This window comes from Terrapene carolina, unplaced genomic scaffold, assembly GCF_002925995.2.
Source record: "Terrapene carolina triunguis isolate 2854851 unplaced genomic scaffold, T_m_triunguis-2.0 Scaffold62, whole genome shotgun sequence".
NCBI classification, from domain to species: Eukaryota; Metazoa; Chordata; order Testudines; family Emydidae; genus Terrapene; species Terrapene triunguis.
In genome coordinates this window covers 20,727,608-20,743,500 of record NW_020664413.1, presented here as the reverse complement: position 1 = coordinate 20,743,500, position 15,893 = coordinate 20,727,608, and the positions used below count along the sequence as shown (strand labels likewise).

Sequence of the window (15,893 nt, the reverse complement as noted above, 5' to 3'; positions counted from 1 at the left end):
TACACTACGAAATTAGATCAAATTAATAGAAGCCGGTTTTATAGAAATCGGTTGTATACAGCTGATTGTGTGTGTCCCCACATAAAATGCTCTAAGTGCATTAGTTCGGCGGACCGCGTCCACAGTACCGAGGCTAGCGTCGACTTCTGGCGCATTGCACTATGGGTAGCTATCCCACAGTTCCCGCAGTCTCCGCCGCCCATTGGAATTCTGGGTTGAGATCCCAATGCCCGGATGATGCAAAACAGTGCCGCGGGGGGTTCTGGGTACATGTCGTCAGGCCCCTCCCCCTCCGTCACAGCAACGGCAGACAATAGATTCGCGCCTTTTTACCTGGGTTACCTGTGCAGACAACATACCACGGCAAGCATGGAGCCCGCTCAGCTCAGCTCACCGTCACCATATGTCATCTAGGTGCCGGCAGACGTGGGACTGCATTGCTACACAGCAGCAGCAGCTTACTGCCTTTTGGCGGTAGACGGTGCAGCATGACTGGTAGCCTTCATCGGCGATCTGGGTGCGGGCAGCTGTGGGGCTGGCAGCCGTAGGGCTGCATTGCACCAGCCCCTTGCCTTTTGGTAGAAGATGGTATATTACGATTGGTATCCGTCGTCATCGTACTGCAGTGGCTGTCGATCATGGGCACCTGGGCAGACAATGATGGTTATCAGTCGTAGTATGCTATTTTCTGCCAAGTGCCCAGTATTGTCTGCTAAGCACCCAGAAGAGGCCGAGGGCGATCTGGGTGCTGGCAGACATGGGGCTGGCAGATGTGGGGCTAGATTGCTACACAGCAGCAACCCCTTGCCTTTTGGGCAGTAGATAGTATATTACGACTGGTATCCATCGTTGTCATACTGCAGTGGGTATCAGATTGTGCAATAGACCTGAAGGCTAACTGCCAAGCGCCCAGTATTTGCTGCCAAGCACCCAGAAAATGCCGAGGGCTATCAGTCATGCTGCACCGTCGTCTTAAGATGTAAAAAATAGATTTATTCTGTATTCATTTGTTTCCCCCCTCCCTCCTGCTAAACCCTGGCTTTTGAGTTCAATCTTTGGGGGGGGGGCATTCTGTGTGACAGTTGTTTGTGTTTCTCCCTGATGCAAAGCCACCTTTCTTGATTTTAATTCCCTGTACCTGTACGCCATGTTGTCACTCGCCCCTCCCTCCCTCCCTTCTTCCCCTGGTCCGTCAGATACTACTTTCGCGCCTTTTTTCAGACCAGACGCCATAGCTAGCACTGGGATCATGGAGCCCGCTCAGATCACCGCGGCAATTATGAGCACTATGAACACCACGCGCATTGTCCTGGAGTATATGCAGAGCCAGGACATGCCAAAGCAAAACCGGAACCAGCCGAGGAGGTGGCGATTAGAGCGCGGCGACGAGAGTGAGGAGGAAATGGACATGGACCTAGACCTCTCACAAGGCACAGGCCCCAGCAATGTGGAAATCATGGTGTTCCTGGGGCAGGTTGATGCAGTGGAACGCCGATTCTGGGCCCGGGAAACAAGCACAGACTGGTGGGACAGCATCGTGCTGCAGGTGTGGGACGATTCCCAGTGGCTGCGAAACTTTCGCATGCATAAGGGCACTTTCATGGAACTTTGTGACTTGCTTTCCCCTGCCCTGAAGCGCCAGAATACCAGGATGAGAGCAGCCCTCACAGTTGAGAAGCGAGTGGTGATAGCCCTGTGGAAGCTTGCAACGCCAGACAGCTACCGGTCAGTCAGGAATCAATTTGGAATGGGCAATTCTACTGTGGGGGCTGCTGTGATCCAAATTGCCAGGGCAATGAGAGACCTGGTGATATCAAGGGTAGTGACTCTGGGAAACGTGCAGACCATAGTGGATGGCTTTGCTGCAATGGGATTCCCAAACTGTGGTGGGGTGATAGACAGAACCCATATCCCTATCTTGGCACCGGAGCACCAAGCCACCGAGTACATAAACCGCAAGGGGTACTTTTCAATGCTGCTGCAAGCCCTGGTGGATCACAAGGGACGTTTCACCGACATCAACGTGGGCTGGCCGGGAAGGGTACATGATGCTCGCGTCTTCAGGCACTCTGCTCTGTTTAGAAAGCTGGAGGAAGGGACTTTCTTCCCGGACCAGAAAATAACCGTTGGGGATGTTGAAATGCCTATCGTGATCCTTGGGGACCAAGCCTACCCCTTAATGCCATGGCTCATGAAGCCGTACACAGGCAGCCTGGACAGGAGTCAGGACCTGTTCAACTACAGGCTGAGCAAGTGCCGAATGGTGGTGGAATGTGCATTTGGGCGTTTAAAAGCGCGCTGGCGCAGCTTGCTGACTCGCTCAGACCTTAGCGAAAAGAATATCCCCATTGTTATTGCTGCTTGCTGTGCGCTCCACAATCTCTGTGAGAGTAAGGGGGAGACATTTATGGCTGGGTGGGAGGTAGAGGCAAATCGCCTGGCCGCTGATTACGCGCAGCCAGACACCAGGGCGGTTAGAGGAGCACAGCATGGCGCGGTGCGCATCAGAGAAGCTTTGAAAACCAGTTTTGTGACTGGCCAGGCTACGGTTTGAAACTTCTGTTTGTTTCTCCTTGATGAAATCTCCGCCCCCCCCCCACCCGGTTAACTCTACTTCCCTGTAAACCAACAACCCCACCCTCCCCTACTACCCTCCCGCCTTCAAGCACCACTTGCAGAGGCAATAAAGTCATTGTTACTTCACATTCATGCATTCTTTATTACTTCATCACACAACTAGGGGGATAATTGCAAAGGTAGCCCGGGATGGGTGGGGGAGGAGGGAAAGAAAAGGACACACTGCAGTTTAAAACTTTAAAACTTTAACACTTATTGCTCGGGAAATCATCTGGGCTGGAGTGACTGTGTGGCCGGAGGCCCCCCCACCGTGTTCTTGGGCGTCTGGGTGAGGAGGCAATGGGACTTGGGGAGGAGGGCTGTTGGTTACACAGGGGCTGTAGCGGCGGTCTGTGCTCCTGCTGCCTTTCCTGCAGCTCAACCATACGCTGTAGCATTGGGGAGGAGGGCTGTTGGTTACACAGGGGCTGTAGCGGCGGTCTGTGCTCCTGCTGCCTTTCCTGCAGCTCAACCATACGCTGTAGCATATCAGTTTGATGCTCCAGCAGCGAGAGCATGGACTCTTGCTTTCTGTGTGCAACCTGACGCCACCTCTCATCTTCAGCCCGCAACTTCCTCTGTTCCTCCCGCGATTCAGCCCGCCACCTCTCCTCCTCAACCCGCGATTCAGCCCGCCACCTCTCCTCTCGCTCATATTGGGCTTTTCGGTAATCAGTCATTGACTGCCTCCACGCATTCTGCTGTGCTCTGTCAGCGTGGGAGGCAGTCTGTAGTTCTGTAAACATTTCATCACGCGTCCTTCGCTTCCTTTTTCGAATATTCACGAGCCTCTGTGAAGGAGAACGATTTGCAGCTGGTGGATGAGAAGGGAGAGGTGGTTAAAAAAGATACATTTTAGAGAACAATGTGTACACTCTTTCACGTTACATTTTGCTGTTCACATTACACAGCAGATGTGCTTTCGTTACAAGGTCGCATTTTTACTCTTATATTGAGGGCCTGCCTGTTTGGTGTGAGAGATCACTCACACAGTGCCAGGTCACAGATTTCAGCTTGCAGGCAGCCATGGTAAGATACAGTCTTTTGGCTTTTTTAACCTTCTTAACATGTGGGGATGGTTTCAAAGAGTACTGCTATCATTAACCATACCAAGCACCCGTTGGGTTGGCCATTTAAAATGGGTTTGCAATGTAAAATGAGGGGCTGCGGTTTCAGGGTTAACGTGCAGCACAAACCCAACTAATAACCCTCCCCCACACACCCAATTCTCTGGGATGATCACTTCACCCCTCCCCCCACCGCGTGGCTAACAGCGGGGAATATTTCTGTTCAGCAGACCAGGAAGGGGCACCTCTGAATGTCCCCTTAATAAAATTGCCCCATTTTAACCAGGTGACCGTGAATGATATCACTCTCCTGAGGATAACAAAGAGAGATAAGGAATGGATGTTGTCTGCATGCCAGCAAACACCGGGACCATACGCTGCCATGCTTTGTTATGCAATGATTCCAGACTACGTGCTACTGGCCTGGCATGGTAAAGTGTCCTACCATGGCGGACGGGATAAGGCAGCCCTCCCCAGAAACCTTTTGCAAAGGCTTTGGGAGTACATGAAGGAGAGCTTTCTGGAGATGTCCCTGGAGGATTTCTGCTCCATCCCCATACACGTTAATAGACTTTTCCAGTAGCTGTACTGTCCGCGATTGCCAGGGCAAATTAATCATTAATCATTAAATATGCTTTCTTTTAAACCATGTGTAATATTTACAAAGGTACACTCACCAGAGGTCCCCTGTGTGCCCACAGGGTCTTGGGTGAGTTCGGGGGTTACTGGTTCCAGGTCCAGGGTGATAAACATATCCTGGCTGTTGGGGAAACTGGTTTCTCCACTTCCTTGCTGCTGTGAGCTATTTACATTATCTTCAGGCTCATCTTCCTCGTCCCCAGAACCCGCTTCCCTGTGTGTTTCTCCAGTGAGGGACTCATAGCACACGGTTGGGGTAGTGGTGGCTGCACCCCCTAGAATGGCATGCAGCTCTGCGTAGAAGTGGCATGTTTGCGGCTCAGCCCCGGACCTTCCGTTTGCCTCTCTGGCTTTGTGGTAGGCTTGCCTTAGCTCCTTAATTTTCACGCAGCACTGCTGTGCGTCCCTGTTATGGCCTCTGTCCTTCATGGCCCTGGAGACCTTTTCTAATATTTTGCCATTTCATTTATTGCTTTGGAGTTCGGCCAGCACTGATTCATCTCCCCATATGGCGATCAGATCCCGAACCTCCCATTCTGTCCATGCTGGAGCTCTTTTGCGATCCTGGGACTCCATCACGGCTACCTGTGCTGATGAGCGACCTGTGCTCTCCACGCTCAGCAAACAGGAAATGAAATTCAAACGTTCGCGGGGCTTTTCCTGTCTACCTGGCCAGTGCATCTGAATTGAGAGTGCTGTCCAGAGCGGTCACAATGAAGCACTGTGGGATAGCTCCCGGAGGCCAATAACGTCGAATTCCGTCTACACACACCCAATTCCGACCCCCTAAGGCCGATTTTATCGCTAATCCCCTCGTCGGAGGTGGTGTAAAGAAACCGGTTTAAAGGGCCCTTTAAGTCGAAAGAAAGGGCTTCGTCGTGTGAACGTGTCCAGGCTTAATTCGATTTAACGTGGCTAAAGTCGACCTAAACTCGTAGTGTAGACCAGGCCCTAGTCTAGTAGTTAGTGCTCTTGCCTGGGATGTGGGAGACAGAGGCTCAATTCCCGATTCTCTGCCCAGGGTGGAGGGGAGGGGGAAGGATTTGAACAGGGGTCTCCCTCCTCTCAGGAGAGGTGGTTCCTCAATTTCTCCTGTTGAAGCTTTCCACTGTGGATAAATAATGAAAGTGTTTGGAGCAGGGGGACTGGACCCAGAATCATCCTCACACTTTCTGGCCCAATGACTGTCCTATTGTGGATACATACTTAAATAGGTTAGAAAGAGCAAAAATGATTTGGTCCCACCGTGGTTAGGGCACTCACCTGGGAGATCCCAAGTCCAGTCCCCCTTTCATTATTTACCCACACTGGAACAGCTTCAACAGGAGTGGCTGAGGGAGCCACAGGTCAGAATATCCTATAGCTCAGTGATTAGAGCACTTGGTTGAAAAAGTAGGAAACCCCAGTTCAAGCCCTTTCACACTTCTATCAGAGGAGGGAATTGAACCAGGATCGCCTACCTCTTTGGCAAATGCTGTAGCCAGTGGGCTGTAAGAAGGCACCGCCTGCTCTGGCAGACTTGTGTGAAGTGAGGCAGGCACATAACTCATTCTGGCATGAAGCAGCTTAGGCTCCTAAGGCCTCTGACTCCAAGAGCAGGGTTCCCATTCATGGATCACTAAGCAGAGATCGGTGCCTAAATCTGGGCTGCAGGAAGGCACATATCTGAGACAGCAGTGGGGCTTAGCAAACAACCTCTCATCGACATCTGCTCAGCATTACAATGCCTAAGTCCCTTTGTGTATCCCTGCCACCCTAGAGCCCTAAAAGATCGAGACCTTCTGTAAACAAGGCCCTACCCTTTCCTTTCTGTATGATAAAGAAAGGCAAAAAATTCTGCTTCTCCATTCTTAGAAAAGTTTTGTTAGGGTTAGAAAATTACTCCAGACAGAAGCTGTGGGAGGAGGAGTAGGATTATAAAGTATGGATTATAGGGTATAGGACTTTAGGTCTATGGATCATTAGGTTCATTGTTTTTCACCTGCTTCAGGTTTTTGTCATTCTTAAAAGGCACTGTTATCTAAGGCCTGGTCTACACTAACCCCCCAAATCGAACTAAGATACGCAACTTCAGCTAAGTGAATAACGTAGCTGAAGTCGACGTATCTTAGTTCGAATTTACTGCGGTCCAGACGCAGCAGGCAGGCTCCCCTGTCGATGCCGCGTACTCCTCTCGCCGAGCTGGAGTATCGGCGTCGACGGCGAGCACTTCCGGGATCGATTTATCGTGTCTAGACAAGACGCGATAAATCGATCCCAGAAGATCGATTGCTTACCGCCAAACCAGCGGCTAAGTGTAGACATACCCTTAGTAAGAAATCCATCTTAACATAATATTCTAATATATATACTTAAAAAAAAATCTTAATAATTGATAGCTAAAATAAAGCCAAACATATGACAAATAACTAAATTCAGATCAAATGGGTTCATATCTAATCATCAGGTTAAAATCAAATGAATGAATTATCCTCATACGATTTCTATCTAACAATCCAGGGAGACAACAGTTGGGGGTTTATCCTTAAGTCCCTAAATCACAGAGTATCTTCAGTGCCAGTTAATCTAAACCTATACTTCAGCCAAATGGCAAGGATAGGAGGTCCAAATTACTACCAAGTTAAATTAGCTGACATTTCAGTTATGATCATAATGCCAATTGTATGGTGGCCCTGCCAGACTTTACTTACATAGTAACAGTCCTTCCTCTGCTACCAAGATATAATTACAAGAAAAGAAGAAGAGATCACACATGACATCATGGACAGCAGTTTCTATGTAGTTTAAGGCTGTTGCACCTGGGAGATTAGTTTAATGTACTGTTCTTGTTTGAATTACATAGAATTCAATTACTTATTGTCTACACACACACACACAAATGCTCACTCACTCTCTCAACCAGCAGACATATAGTTCATCTGATAAAAAGAGAGAAAAGAAACAAAAAAAGAAAAGGTTGATATTTAACTTTAAACTTCTCAGATCTTACAGTTTCTCAAGCCTTCAGGGTGGTTATTTGAAGCAGCTGGAAAAACAGTTGGTGATGTTTTGTTTCTAGTGACTCAGCTTAGCTGATTAGCGTTAACGGACCCATAGGCTAGTGGAATAGGAAGTTATGTATGCTTGACTGTGACAAGTCTAAATGTTGCTGGTATGACCAAGGTCCTTACCCTTCAATGGCCAGCTGTTGAAGGGAAACTTTGGCCTTCTGACTTGTACTGTGACACTGCATGGCCAAGACGAAAGATTCCACCTTTGATAACACCTCTTATGGGTTATAATTAGATCTGGGCAAAAAATTTTAGACCAATAATTTATTTGCCAAAAAATGCAGATTTGGTTGACTCAGAAGTATCCATGAATCAGATATAAAGTCAGCAAATAGTGTGGGCTGGGAGGGGAGGGTAAGATTCACAAACTGGCCAGAAGGGGTGGTGAAGGTTCCGGTGCCCAGTTTATAGCCTTTAGCCCAGTTCATAGGGCCCTCACCTAATACAGTGGAGACCCAGCTTAGAATCCCTACTCTGGAGCAGAGATTTCAACCTAGTTCTCCTTCTTCCCAGATAAGCATCCCAGCCACTAAGATACTGGCTACTCTGGAGTGGGTTTCTCTCCATCTCTCTTGATGAAGCTGTTCCACTTTGCATAAAATACTTGAATGTTCATTGGGCCTGAGAAAGAACATGAGATTGACTCTGTAGCCTGGTAGATATGACTCTCACCTGGGAAAGGGGAGACCCAAGTTCAAGTATCTACTCCCATGAATATTTATGTGTACAATGTTAAACAGCTTTGACAGCAAATGTTGAGAGTCCCTGCTCCCCCCAGCCTTGTGGTAAGGATGCTTACCTGGGATGTGAAAATTTGAATCCCCACTCCAACACAGGAGAATTGAACCAGGGTCTCCCACATCACAGGTGAGTGCCCTAACCAGAGGGCTTAATGATATTACCACCCTACCTTTTCTTCCCTGTCCCACTTTTTGTGCCCTTTTTTTAAAAAAAAAGACCCCAAACAAAATGTTTTACTGCAAACATGTGTTGTTCTGTCCAGAACTAACTATTTTGATTGGCTAAAGGATTTTAGTATTCAGTTCAACTCAATTTTTTTTATCATTATTATTATTTTGGAAATGCCAGTGAACCAAAAAAGAAAGAGAATCAGTTTTTTGCCCAGCTCTAATTATAACCAGGTTTTGCCTCCCCCCGATAACTCTTCCTGGAGTCCCTCAGGGGATCAGAACACCCGCTGGAGCCACTTGATATTGACCAGTTAAATTTGATTTAGTAACCTTTATAAAAATGATGATTTTCCCCCAAATTTGCTAATGCTCCTAAGAGTCCAGAAAACCCAGCTAGCCTAGTTGATAATATTGGGCATCACTGGCACTGACAACTCTGCTCTTCTTCAAAAAATACCACATGCCAGAGGTGACTTCTATGTTCCAGATTTTGAATTCCAAAAACTGTTGCCTCAACCAATAGTTCAGAATCTATGTTCCAGTAACTTTCACTTAGAATGCAGAGGAAAGTCTCAGACAGCACTGAGTCCCATAGGGAAGCCCTAGGAGGCAGCTGTAACTTAGGCAATCTGGGGCCTAAATTACACCAGGAGCCTTCTCTCCAGGCCTAAGGTAATTTAAAGCCACCTTATACCCCACCTACCTCTTTTCTCCTAGGCTGCGAGGTCTGTTCTGCCCCTCTCAGAGGCACAATACAGAATCTTACCCTTAGACTTACTATTCACCATTTTTTAATAAGGCCTATATATGCCCAATAGTTATCACCCTGAATTAATGACCACTGTACTTCAGATGACCTTTGCCTGACAAGCAAATATCATTACTCCCCCCCCCCATTTGAGGCATGATCCAAAGCCCACAGAAATAAAAGGGTCCTTCTATTAAGTCTAGTAGAGTTTGGATAAGGTCCTTGGTTCCCTGTCATTGCTGCATTTTGCTATACCTGATCAATGACTTCCATTTATTAAGATTCTTATTTATATCAAGTTTTGACAGCAAATAAAAAACCCCACGAATATCTAGAAGCTATAAATGAATAACTGTTTGGAGGTATGTGGTGTGACATAAACATTATGAAATAAGATAAAACTACCAAAAGAAAATCAATCAAAGTCCTATTGAGGAATAAAATCCCAGAAACCCAGTTCTGAGACCAGAATGAGTAAACATTTTTGTCTTTGGAATAGGAGTTAGGCTTGCTGGATGCTAAACCATGAAAGCCTGTGCAGTCTTTATGACTGGCATAATTGAGCATCCTAATTGCTGCTGAACAGAGCCATGCAATTATTTCCTACAGTTCTCAACATTAATTTGTTATATCCTATATGCCCAGAAAATAATATTTCTTGAGAATTTTGTAAACACTGTTTTACCCAATTATTGACAGCTAACTGAAAAAAATATGTGCTGTATTCCTCTCCAGTTGAAATTCAGAGACCCATTAATGCAAAGGCCTCATCCCACCTTGATGAATTCACTTCAGAATTTTGTCAAAATGGGACAACTTTTCACTAACTGAAACAAAAATGGTCAGAACACTGCTCATTTTTTTTTTTAAATTTAGTTGAGACGATGTGATTTCCTCCTCTACTTTTTCCCTTTTAACTTTCTGATGTCTATTTGGCTTTCTAGAGGCAGCATTTCTTTTTTATAACTGAAGAGAAGTGATGTTTCTAGTGGAACTAGGGATACTGCCTGGCCGGTATTTGACTGGCCTGGTCAGCTTTTTTATGGATTTGCCAGTGGACAGAAAAATAATTTAATCTGCCGGGTTTTTTTTAAGCGAATCTAAAGATTTGCAATATTCTCACAATACACAGGGATATCTAATATTAAAAGTTTCTGTGTCCAGTTAAAGATGCTGCAATGTTCAGACTTCCACAGTTTAAGTAATAATAGATCAAAACTGTTGAAAATACAGAAGCTGTCTGCCCACCAACACACAAGTGCACCACGCATGTGTGAGAGAGGGTTTGAGTCACGCTAGAGTGAGGAGACATGCAAGGCATATTAAATCATGGAAGATTAGGGCAACAGTGCGAGTGATCCTACTACACCCCTGAAAAAAAAAGCTCACATCAGAAACTGCCCATTCAATGACAACAGGCTAAAACGAAAGAGCCTGCAAAGACTGGCTGGCAAAATTTGCTGATGAAACAAAGTTTGTTATCAATGATGTCATCAATCTTATCTATACATGTTATCCCTCTGGATACTATAAGTGGGCTGTTGTGGGGAGGAAGGGGGAGGTTTGCAGAGTTGCTTTGTAGTTGGGGGTTAGGGTTACAGCAGGCTTGTTTTCTTTTTGCTTTTTTTTTTTTTTTTTTGCATTTCAAAGGTGATAACCCTAAGTGGGACTCAGTTTCTTTCTATGTTTCTACCTGTATTTTCCAAAGTATCTTCTGTTTCTCCTCTTTCTCCCCTGTGGACTCTGCTGTCTGTTTCCCCACACCTCTTACCATTCCCCCTTTTTACTGCCACCCCTTGCCCATGCTTCCCTATCTGGCGCTAGTTCTTTTGTTCTCCTCCTTCTCTTACTTCATATCATTCTCCTCCTTATATGTTACTTACACACACACACACACACACAGATTTGATGAAAAAGACTCACCGGTGGCTATTGGCAGTCTCCTGTTTTCGAACAGAACAGATGCAGCCAAAATTAAGCAAGCTGAAAAACAGTCATTATATAGTCTTTCAGCACAAATATCAGTTTTATCCTTACATTTCCCATTTTAAAGCTATAAAACAAACAAAAATGCCACTAACAGCCGTGTGGATATTTCTCTTTTGCCCTTTATACATAGTTTACTAACTGAAAAAAAAATCTCAAAGGAAATATTAACAAACCATCCTATCAAACTTACAGGGAAAGGACCTTTAGGTTTAATTATAAGAACTATAATTTGATTATTTTTAGATCAATTTTATACTATTTTTATAGTTCTATTCTCTGCCTATATAATTGTATCACCATATCTTCATTATTCAACTGTCCCCCAATATTTTCCTAAAGTGTTCAGAGCTGATTACTCACGGTACTTGCCGCCTAACACGGTTTTGCCACAAGGCATAACATGAATCTTTACTTAAAGCTGAATTACCCTAACCTCTTAACAGAGGTTATCACATGAAGAACATTTGTTCCACTTTCTGCCCTCCAATAGCAGCTCACCAGGTAGCCAGAGGTAGTTTAACCCATAGAACTTTGATGTTTTCCAGGCTGCTGGCCAAATAAATGTTTAAGAAAGTCATATGCATGTAATATAAATCTGTAGTCTCAAGGGTTAAAAGACACCAGCTGAATGCACCAATAGCATTACTAGACATGGGAAAGGACTAACGAACTACAGAACTGCAGCCTTGCAAAAAACAAAGTTAAGTACAAGGGTCTGATCTTGCAACTCTTGATCATGTTAGTAATTCTTATTCGTATGAGTACAGTTTGCAAGATCAGTCCCTAAAAATGCAAGCCAAAGCAATTTGCTTTCTAAACTTACATCATCCTAACAGGGTTTTCAAAATACTGCATTAAATTCAAGTAAGTTACAGAACTATAAGTAACCAAAAAAATTCTAAATATAATATTCACAGCATGACTGCTACAATATAAAGACAAACATTCAGGAAACATATAATTATATAATTAAATAAGTTACACAGTACAGTGTCACATCTGCAGCAACAGAATGTGACAGACTGGAATTACAATAAGCTCAGTTACTTAAAGTAACTTAGGCACATATTGACCTTAACATCAAAAACTGACACAGTATTAAAAGTAATTTCACACAAAGCTCATCTTTCTACTCCATAGTAAAACCACATTACCCTGCAGCTAGCAGCCATTTCAGACAAAGAATAAGGAAGTTCTTAAGCACTCAAACAGCGTTATGATAAGAACAGCTTTTTCCACAGACCTGTGTTTTCTATGTAAAGACTGAACAGCACTATCTCTGAACACGTGACCAGCTGCAGTTAACCAGAAGTCAGATACATGAAACTTATTCCTCTGACCACAGCAAAATTAAATGCGACACTAATTTAAAAAAAAAACTATAAGCAATTTAACTTTCTCTCATGTAGAGATACATTAATGGATCTTTGCTATCAAATTAGGGTGTGTTTACATTTGGCGCTGGGAATAGAGTGTAGCCATAGCCAGGCACCAGCAAACCAAGCACGTGCTTGGGGCAGCACAATTCCAGGGGCAGCACTTGCTTCGGCAGTTGCGCTCTTCAAGTGGTTTTTTGTTTTCGTTTTTTGCTTTGGTAGTTGCGCTCTCGGAGGTTTTTGTTTTTTTTTTGCTTGGGGTGGCAAAAAACCTAGAGCCGGCCCTGGCCACAGCCATAGCTAAAAATAGAATGTAGCTTCGGTGGTGCAAGTGGCTAGTGACCTTGAGGTACATGTCTATTAGCTTGGGCCTTTGCTGTCACTCTAGCCACCTTGGCTACACTCTGTTTTTAGCATACTAGCTAGGTCACAGCTAATGTGGGTATATCTCCTTCAGCTAGGATTTACATCCCCAGATCTGAATGTAGACATACTTGTAGTGAATATCATATTAAACCAAATTCTCTTGCCAGACCTGAGGAGAAGGGGATAGACATTTGACTAGACATAAGACTCAATTATGCAACCCTTGCTCATACTGAGTAGCACTTATTCACTTGAGTGGTGCCACTGAAATAATTATTTTAACTGGCTGTTAGAAAGGGGATAGAAGTTAGAAAGTGCAGCTGGACAAGTCAAATTAAAAAAAAAAAACTGGGAGCTGGGTGAGTGAAAAAGATGAATAAATATAGGTAGCCTACAGCCAAGAGTCAGCAGCATTAGTAAGGATGGTGGCAGATGGATGAGCAGTAGGAAGTGCAATTTACATAATATGGATATCTAATAGGGCATATATTTGAATTTCTGTGTTTGTCAAAATTCAGCCACTTTGTGGTAGACAAAAATGAAAAGCATTAGCAATTGTCTGTCTATTCAGATTCTGACGTGTCAGCTAGAAGGGGCCCTGGGTTGGCCTATGTGAATTAAGACATATGTACGACCATCCATCTCACTCACCATCTGCGTCTTGGTTCTCTGTGTGGTGTTTAGCAATCACTCAGAGACAAGCTGCTGGACAGAGATATGCTTCATTCAATGTCTCAGCTTCAATTGCTTCTGTGTTAAATATCTTAAAAGGTACAGTCCCCACAACTTCCTTTCCCAGCCAAATTTAACAACCATGAACAATCAACATTTATATAAATACAGAACTTCAAATATTTACAGCCAGTCTACTAATTACATTTACTAATGGTATTCTATGAGGTACCTTGTACTGTCTCTTTATATCTCCCTTGAGATATCAATAGAATGTTGTCAGGAGGCAGTAAGTCAATTTTTTCTGATGGTTCCATGTCCTAGGACTCATCTGTCTTAACCTGTTGTGGTTGGTCCCTTTCTGAGATCTATTCAGGCAAAAGTGAAAGCTCAGTGCTTCTTATTCTCCCTCCCTTCTGGAAGCTGGAGAAGGTGGTGCCTGTTACTTTTCAGTATGTGTCTGTGTGGGGCAACAGCGTTATAAGGCCACAGGGCAACTTCTTGGAACACCACTGATGTTTGTGCCATTGATTTCCATCACAGATGGAAACGGTCTCATTTTCTTCAGATGGTTACTGCTATTGGGACCCCCAATCAGACTGGAGTTTATTTTTGGTTTTATCTGGTATTTATACTTCTGAAAATCCCAGTTCTTCAGACATCAGTTTCCAACATTACAGGCATTCTTGTGCTGTTTTCTGTTAAATAAAGCAGCAAGGGACAACCCACACATTACCGGTGCCATCATGTAATTTAAAAGTGCTAAATGTGAATCAGTGTCTGATATGTAGCCTTTTGCAGTAAATGGTTTATTATTTTGACAGTTTTTCACCAACCTGTTGGATTGGGGATAAGGAGGTCTAGAGATTACATATATAAACCCAAACTTCACTGCCAAATGCTAGAAGTTATATTCACTAAACCGTGACCCATTGTCAGACATTGCTATGTCATGACTAGCAAAAATAGATTTGATATGCAGAATCACCTATTTAGTTGTACTATCTTCTAGAAAAGATGTATCAGGGAAGAAAGAATAATAGTCTAGAATATGTACATATTTTTTCCAGTCTACATAAAAAAATATATTATTTTATTATTCCAGAGGACCCATTTTTCCTGTCCCACCGACATGGACTCTTCTGTTTGATTTGGCCTGTGTTTTTGGGGCAAACCTTGACAATTTCCTCAATGTCATTGTTCATTTGAGGCTACCATACAATGTCTCCAGCCTTTCTCTTACATTTTTTCAAATCCCTAAATGACCCTCATGTATCTTTTAACATATTTTTCTCTAACACCTTAGGGAACATCATCCTGCTGTCTTTAAATAGAATCCCATCTAATACTAAGGGCTCCCTCTTGAATTGGCGGGAGGGGCTGGGAACTTGGCAATCCTAAAAAGTTGAAATTAGAAAAAAAAATCATTTTCAGTTTCACCCAGAATGAAAGTAAGTTTTCAGCAATCGGAAAATTTGTGAACATTTTCAGTCAGGTTGAAGCAAAACATTTGGGTTGGGTCAAAACAAAAATTTTCATGTTGATTTTGGGCATTGACAAAAGCAAAGGAGGACTAGATTGACAACATGTGGAATGGGGAGAGGCAAAAGAGAAGGTAGCAGCTTTCCTATATTCTTTAGTCCAGTGGTTAGGTTAGGTTAGGTTATTCCTTCAATGTGGCTGGAGAACCAAGGTCAATTCCTCCCTCTGCCTGAGATGGAGAAATAATTCGACCTTGCATCTCCTATATTACAGGAGAGTGTCATAGGCTGTGAGATAAGTCTGGTGTGGATCTTTCTCTGTCTCTTCTGTTGAAGCTGTTCCACTTTTTTTGTAAATAAGTAGAGACTTGAGTCTTCTACATCCATCTACATTCTGACTCTCTTTCCCTGGCCCAATTATTATCCATTGTCATTCATACTAGCAATGCATAGTCATTTGGTCAGAGAAACATCTGCACTGTCAGAGCACAGTCCACCTTCCATAAGCTTCATTTTGGATTGGGTGATTTCCATTGCTTAGCAAATTCTAAATGCTTTGTAAAGGGCTTCCAGTAGTCTCTCTCTCAGATGTGTGGCCCAGATTCCAATCACAATCTGGTTTCTCATTAGGGACTCAGTCCTTCATAATTGCAAGAGTGTGACTGAAGAACCAAACTCTCCAGTAATTTCACCTTCTTTTTGTGCCCTCTGATTAAAAACATAACTTTCACAGGTTTCATTTTTATATGGAGGGAAGTATTCAAATTTCTGTACTACCATTTCATAGTTAGACTTCTGTGCCTGAGTTAACTCAAAACTAGTAACAAGTGTTTCAGAACCAGCCAGTATCAAAAATAATGCTACCTTCTGACTGTCTTCTTTTTTACTGGCACTCATTGCTGGCAGATAGAGAATGAATCACTGTTTGAACTTCCACCAGTTGCCTTCCACATTTCCAAAGAGCATCAGCTCCGGTGG

At 44.0% G+C, this 15,893-nt stretch overlaps 1 protein-coding gene across 3 annotated transcripts in view; it reads right to left on the bottom strand.

Moving 5' to 3' along the window:
- KYNU (kynureninase) overlaps positions 1-12,275 on the bottom strand; it is a 91,693-nt gene extending 79,418 nt beyond the window's left edge. The window contains exons 1-2 of one of the 3 annotated variants that reach the window (XM_026647445.1): positions 12,264-12,275; positions 10,955-11,014 (exon numbers count right to left, since the gene is read on the bottom strand). The gene's annotated coding sequence lies outside the window, so the exon portion shown is untranslated. Of the gene's footprint in view, positions 1-10,954; positions 11,015-12,174; positions 12,211-12,263 lie in introns of those variants that run through there. The other 2 variants (XM_029910491.1, XM_026647443.2) reach the window with 2 other exon arrangements.
- Between the last annotated feature and the right edge of the window lie 3,618 nt (positions 12,276-15,893).